Source organism: Mchenga conophoros, linkage group LG14 (assembly GCF_057382185.1).
Source record: "Mchenga conophoros isolate Kocher_MC1m ecotype Shallow Benthic linkage group LG14, M_conophoros_male_GT1.1, whole genome shotgun sequence".
Taxonomy (NCBI): domain Eukaryota; kingdom Metazoa; phylum Chordata; class Actinopteri; order Cichliformes; family Cichlidae; genus Mchenga; species Mchenga conophoros.
In genome coordinates, this window is record NC_140539.1 from 34930462 (window position 1) to 34937806 (window position 7345).

The 7345-nt window shown below is 38.5% G+C and overlaps 1 long non-coding RNA gene across 1 annotated transcript; it reads left to right on the top strand.

Moving 5' to 3' along the window:
* The first annotated feature begins 552 nt into the window (after positions 1 to 552).
* Positions 553 to 6654, top strand: LOC146560225 (uncharacterized). Its single transcript, XR_014888218.1, has 4 exons — positions 553 to 576; positions 1533 to 1656; positions 2114 to 2281; positions 6436 to 6654. It is a non-coding gene; the product is annotated as an uncharacterized LOC146560225 (long non-coding RNA).
* The last annotated feature ends 691 nt before the right edge of the window (positions 6655 to 7345 follow it).

Consider the following 7345-nt stretch of genomic DNA (forward strand, 5'->3'; position numbering starts at 1 on the left):
TTACCAAATAGCTTTAATGTCAGTGTAACTTTGAAATGTCTCCAAAAGAGTTTTATCCAGTAATGCTGTGAAGCACTTTGTTGTTGCAGTTGCAGGTGACAGTTCTGGGTTCAAGACTGTTTCCAGAGAAGGCCATTCCAATATACACAAGGATAAATCTAACTGAATAAAAGTATTTCTTTGCATGGAGAAATTGTTGTTATTATTATTACTATTACTGTTATTGTTGTTATAATGTGAAAGCATTTTTAAATGAGAGAGAAGTCGTGTCCATGTGCTCTAGGAGGACTGATGGAGGATGATCTCTGCTCTGATCTCTCAAACAATACTAGCAACTCAAACAAACTGACCTACGTAAACAAAGGGGAAATTTAAATAGTCGCTGATCAGCACACAAAAACACAAAAAAGGGGTAGAACACAAACAACCTAACTGAAACTAGCATAACAATTTCCAATTCCCCTCCTGATCCAGAGTTATGGTATGTGCCAATTTGCTGGTCTCCATATAGGCTTGCTCCTCCCCTTTTCCACCTCTTGGCTCATCAATCAAAGGACTGGAGCAGCTGCAACTGAGGTCACTCAGAAAACAAAGATTAAATCATACATAACAGTCTAAACTAAAATGTGCGCACTTATTTTAGAATGCAGTATTATGTGAATATGTAAATTAATTCTAAACCAAAACTAGTTATTTATTATCCTGTAAATTAAATCCTATATTTAAAGAAAGAAAAATGTGAGTGTAGTGTTATGTGTAAGCCTCTAATATTTGGTGGCTATTAACACTGTGTGGCTGTAACTGCAGCCATCACAACTTATTTCATCCAAAATGCTTTGTTATGTTCAGATGTAAAGTGCCATTTTAAAGCAGGGGCTACCAAGGGATATTATTTTTGGCAAGTAGGAAATCACTTTTAATTATTTTCCAGGTAGGTGTGGAGTCCACTGTCTCTTTGGAGCCCAAAAGAGTACGAGCAAGGGTCATTATGGGGATTTGTCAATGAATCATCTCCTTTACAGCCATGGTTAAAAATTGTTTTAGGTGTTCATTTTTTTCTCCTGTTTATGTCCCAGAGGGACATCCATTTAAAGCTGCTGCCAGTGTGTACAAGCTCACAGGTAGCTTCTGATTGTGAGGCTGTAAACACTTTGTCTTCAAGTCCATGGATCATTCTGCTTTCAGCATCCACTCAGCACTGTAACCTGGGAGTAAACTGTGTATTTATAAAGGTGGCATTTTTAAGGGTGTGTCTAGAAGCATCCTTTATACTAATGTGCCCAGACCTCATGGGAATGTGAAAGTGATAATGGTATTTGCAGATGACTGGTAAATGTGTTGGAGGACATGATTGCGTGTTTTCAGAAGAGAAAAAAGTCTGTTTGCCTCACTGGCGAGTTTTCACAGCCTGTTTCAAACCATTACTCAGTGCCCCTTCTTCGTCTTCAGCGTTTGTGGGCAGCATGTAGACTTGTATGTATATGCAGATAATGTTTATAACTGTGCATCTGTGTGTTTCCTGTTTGGGCCAGATGTCCAAAGAACCTGGGCTATAAGCAGCTTCCTGTTCCTGAGTTAATCCAGTCTGTGTCCATGTGCAACAGACCATCAGTCCTAGTTGGTTTACCTGTCTCAAAAACCTGCTCCTGGATTGTGGTAAGTCAAATCTTTGACTTCCTGTTGTCAGGTGACCCTTCGCACTTTTAAGTTGCCTGCTGACAGTAGATTTAGATATGTCTCCTCATGATTTATGACAATATTATATAACAAAACTAATCTTTTTAGTAATGTGAATGTCAGCATTAGTGTTAACAGAGTCATGTGAGTGAACTGAGGCTTATTTTAAATATTATTTTGTGGGGGATTTTCTAGTGGGGCTGTGACAAGAAATGAAAAAAAGAATAAATATACATAGTGTACTCTACTGAATACTTTCTTTGGTGTATTGTGCTTTGAATAATGACATGCTCATTGTTCATCTTTGGTCTAAAATGTCTGAAAAGGCTGACCTATAAGCCTGCTTACACCCAGCTGTGTTTATATCTATAGTACCTGTACATTCAGAAGCTTCTGTGACTGCTTTGCTTGTCTGTCTGTACATAAATGAATTCAGACGTGCAGGGACGAGTGTATCGGCACTCTGTCAAATCAACAGATTTCAAGGGAGCAGGAGCCAAATGTTAGGATGCCTGCTGCCAAAGAGGAAACTGCTGAAAAAAATAAAAGCCTCACACAACTGAAACAGGGACCCATATCTGGTATTATAATGCTTTATTACAAGGTAATGCATTTTCCTTCAGTTCTTATGTTACATGTTCAGATTGCTGTGGTTCAAATGTGGCAGGAGAGCACAAATCACACCCCGAGAATGTGTGATGGGAATCGTTCTGCTCCAGCTTCTTTCTCGTGCACTCAAATTCATTTGTCACATCACTTGAAGCAGCAGTGAAGCTCAACTGTTAGTACAAGCCCACAAATGCTCTATCAACACATACACCTGACCTCCTATTGGTTGACTAAATTAACTTTGCTCACTCATTTATCATCTGGGTCGTCATAGTGCGTTACTCAAAGATGCAACTGCTTAAAAACTGACATTTGCCCCCAGAAGTATTGGGATGCTGTATTGGTTGGTTGTAGCGTGTCGTGTCTGTATGAGACAGGTGGGGCGAACGACCTTGATTTAGCTCATATGCTAATTCCCTCTTAAAACAAAGTGACTCAATTAACCAAATGACCGTCTAATGAAAGCATCACCTCGCATATTGATGCTTTATTTTCAAAGGAGGATTTGCATTCTAATGGTGTAATGAATTCTCGCCTGACTGCTGAGTGGTGGTAAATCACACAGCAATGCGATGAATCATAGAAAATCTGTCTCAATAATGAGTGCTGAAATGCATGCAGGGCGCAGACTGATTAGGAGAGATAGGTGCTAATTGCCTGCTGTGTGTCCTGGATCATTGTTTCTTTCCTCAGGCTCAGCTGTCATATGGTCTGTTTCACAACTCGGTGAATAAAAGGGGAAACGTCCATGCAAACATTTGACACCATCAAAAGCAATTAGCAAAATCAAGCTGAAGGTTAAACTTCTTTACTTTCTTTTTTGCTTTCTTGAGCACCATTAATGTTGACCTGCAAAATAACTTGTATCCAAGTCAAAATACCTAATTTCACAAAATTAAGTATGAAGAAAGTACAAAATGACCAGGCTATATCTCCCTTTTCTGGCTTCACCTACTGTAATATAAGAGTCACATGAGTCACCTTCATTCATATACTGTACCAACCCAAGAGGCACCTATCAGCTCTCACGCCGTGGCAGCTGGGATAGGCTCCAGTCTCCCTGTGACCCTGAATTAGATAAGCAGAAGAGGATGGATGGTAACAAAATAATAAAATACTAGAATTTCATTCAACAAAATTTCATACTACTACCCATGTCAGCACACCTGTCACTTAAGACAGCAATCCCCTCACTCCAGTATGTAAACATATGCAGACGTTATGAACTTCTCTGCTGTAAAGTTTGTTATTTTCATGTGATAGTCTATGAGGATTGTTTATTTTTTGGAGCCAGCCTCAAGTCCCATGAAAGGAACCGCATCATTTAAGCCTTGGCTTCGTTTTTCAGCTCCAGAGGTTACCACTTGTTACCTCATTAACATAACCCGGAATCTATAATCTACCAATCTATCAATCTAATCAATCTATCAATTTACCCGTGAGTATGATCAGTCACAAACATGGGCAGGCCCAATCCACAGAGTAACATAAAAACAAGAAGGAAACTATAATATTAGAAAAATATGAAGCTGATAATGCAGTCTGAAAGCAACACAGCTCCTAGAGCTAAAGCGGAGGAGAGCAGAGCAGAAAGAGGGACTGTGCACATGTAAAAGCTCTGTATGAAAAGCACTGTATTAATGGGTGCACTTCAAGACTTTTGAGTGGCCACAAATAATAGAAAAGCTCTACATTAAAAAAAATCAATCTAAAATTAAATCCAAAAAAGGCAATCTAAGGAAAAAGAGATCGTCTCATTTAGCAAACTTCACTGCCCATCACCGAGGTGCCATAATGACGCCTATAATTACTTCTGTATTTCATTGAATTAATGAATTGGTTCAATGAAGAAATTCCTATGTTATGTAAAACTTATTCTTAGATATTCTTTCAGCTTTAACTTTATCAGTGTTAAACTGTCTGAGAGCAAAAAATAAGCACATCTAAAAACATAACACAGACTGACTAAAAGTGCAAGGCTTTATTGGTTATTAGGTTTTTGTTTTATATGTATAGATCCTTTATCTTAAACTAATCTGCTCCAGAGTAGATTAGGTCTGAAGAATAAGTTTCCAAGATCCTATCAAAAGCAAATCCAATTTGTAAAGAGTTGAACTTCCTTCTCTGAGCATCAAAACCTTCTTCATTATATAAAGTGACTTAAATGGTTATGTATTAAGTTAGGATGCTGTTGTAGTTGAAGGCACTGTAAGAAAGTTTCTACGAACTGGTGCACATCATAAAAATATGCTAAATTACAATCTCAGCCAGAAAGCCAGAGATAGTTCATTCAATGTTCTATGTCCAGGAAGCATATGTAGCACAATTTCATGTAAGAATAATTGACTTGGCTCTATCCTGTTTTCATCCACTTACAGTTGGTGGCTGTGTCTGTATGTACACTAAATCTTGCATTAAGACTTTAAGGATGCTCATTAGAATAAACAACGTGGCAACAAAGAGTCAGTGTACATGTACTGGGAGCACACAATGCTCTCAGTACATCTCCTTTTAAATATATTATCATTTAAATTGAGAGAAAGAGAGACACAGTAACAGTCTGGATTTCAAAAAGGTTGTCATATGCTATTTATATGTTTCTGTCTCATGGAGACTGTGTGTCGTCTCAGCGAGCCTATTGGTGGGTTTAGAGCACATTATTCTGTAACCTTTATGTCCTGTGGTTCGCTATCTGCTGCTCAGTTTGACTGATGAATGGATGAGAGGCAGGTTAGCAGACAACAAGTCTGGGTTGCACAAGGTGACTGAAATAAAGACCTGTGATACTTGCTCCATCCATCAGGGAGCATCCATCCATCTTCTTCTGCTTAACCAGTTCAGGGTCAGGAAGGGGAGTTGACACCCTCTCCCAGCTGTCATAAGACAAAAGCTAAGCGATAAGCAACCACTCACACCTATGGCCAGTTCAGAATCACAAGTAAGGACTAACCCCATGCATGCCTTGGACAGAGGCCCTCCAGCTGGCGGGTAGATTCAAACCCAGGACCTTTTTAATGGGAGGCCACTGCACCATTGTGCTTGCCCTTAATGTGCCATGATGTGCCATGTGAGAAGACAGATGGTTTGAAAGAGGAGCAAAGGAGGCTATGCATGTCTGCTGTGAATAATCATTGAATAGAGGTGTCGGCTTACATCTCCATCTATCAGCCAACTACAATGCAGTCTTAAAATCCCATCCCAGGTGCTTCAAACCCAACTCGCACCTTGATGACTCAGGTGACCTCAGTAGGTCACATGATAGGATGGGGCAAGGTCTCACAGCGGTTTCACCCCGCCCCCCGAAGTGTTGGTACTGTAGTAACTTTCTGGAAGTACTTGCACGAAGTTTTGTCAAACTCTGAAAATAATTCTATTTTAATGAAAACATGCAAATGCAACTTTTACCAACAAAAATGCAACAAAATATCCCTGAAAATTTTAGACAGAGAGACACAGATTTCTAGGACAGAAATCTTTCTAAAATATTCTTATACTGTAACCACCAACTGAAGATTACCATATGAAATGCTCTCCTTTTTAAATCACCTCTCTTTAGATCAGTTCTCCTTCATTCATGATTCATATCCAATAAGGTTATTTTGGCACATTTACAGACAGGCTGCTGTGATGTGTAACTCCAGCCTGTTCACTGCAGTTTTTGGTGATTAAGAAGCTGAGGTTGAGTAAGTGAATCAGTTTAATGTGAAAAATATTAATGTAATGTAAACAATTGTGGAGCTATTTTAAAATATGTCTGTTAAAGCAGGACATTTGCCTTAAATCAGAACCGTCTCTCACTGGGGTTAGTATTCTTTTGTTCTTAAATCAGTTTAGTTTCATTTAGTTTCCAGAATAAGTTTTCTGGTTTTAGTTTAATTCTTATTGTTTAAAAATCTGAGTTAAAAAATAACTAAACTAACAAATACTAAAACTAAGAATATTTCCTCTGTTTTGTTTTGGTTAGTTTTCCAAGTTAAAAGTAATTTTAGTTGATTTTTCATCGTTTTCTTAGAAGCTTTCTTTCTTTCTTTTTAAATCTTAGTTAACTACAATATTTGTTCACATATATTTTAACTAGAATAACCTTGTCTCTCACTTGATCCATGACAACAGCACAGCTTTGAAATTTGTATTTCGTCTGCTCTCCAGATACCTGACCACCCAGCGTGATGGTTTTTTATTTTTCAGAAGCCATGGATCTGACCTCCGTGCAGAAGAAGAGACTTGCTCAATTATATTTAGCCACAGCTCCTTCTGTCAATAACAGGCTAAACCATGGTAACCGTGAACTGACTGCACTATGTTCCTCAGACAGGACTTGAACTTGAACTGAAAGGTTTTTTCCCCAGAAAAATAAATAAATAAAATATCTAAACTCTTGCTGAATTATAAAAATCGCCAGGGTGTATTTTTGCATTTACTTAATCAGATTTATTTGTACTATTATTTGTCCTCACAGCATCAATTGGAAAGCAGGCAATTTGAAAAGCTGCTAGTTAACAGGTCCTGTCTTTGAACTGTGGGAGGAAAGTGACACTAAAGGCTCTAAACTGCCAGAAGTGTGAATCTCAGTGTGAATGTGTTGGACTGCTTGTGTGTGATGGAGCAGCAACTTGTTCTAGGTGTTCTCTGCCTTTTGCCAATACATTCAGAGAAAGTCTTTTTGCCACCGTGTCATAACATTATTGTCACAGAAATACTGTTGATCAAACTCTATTTTTCCCTAGTGCTGAAGTCCAAAATCATATTCATTAGGATTGTTATTAGCGTTGGTTATTTCAGTTTGGTTTTAAACCAGAGCTCATACCATTGCTCTAAAGACATGGATGGTAAGCTCCCATTTCACCGAATCATAATGCAATGAATGAGATATTCCGAATCATGCCTCTGACAATAGCCATTTAGTATTCACATAGTTCTAAAAAGACAGTCCTCCTCTTTGTCCCCTACAGAGATAAGCAGCAGGGAGAAGCTTTGTGGTCTTCAGCTGCTGTCAAGCCTCATCGTTGAGGACTTTAATTTTGTTTCAGCAAATCCAGAGCAGATGAATTGACGCATT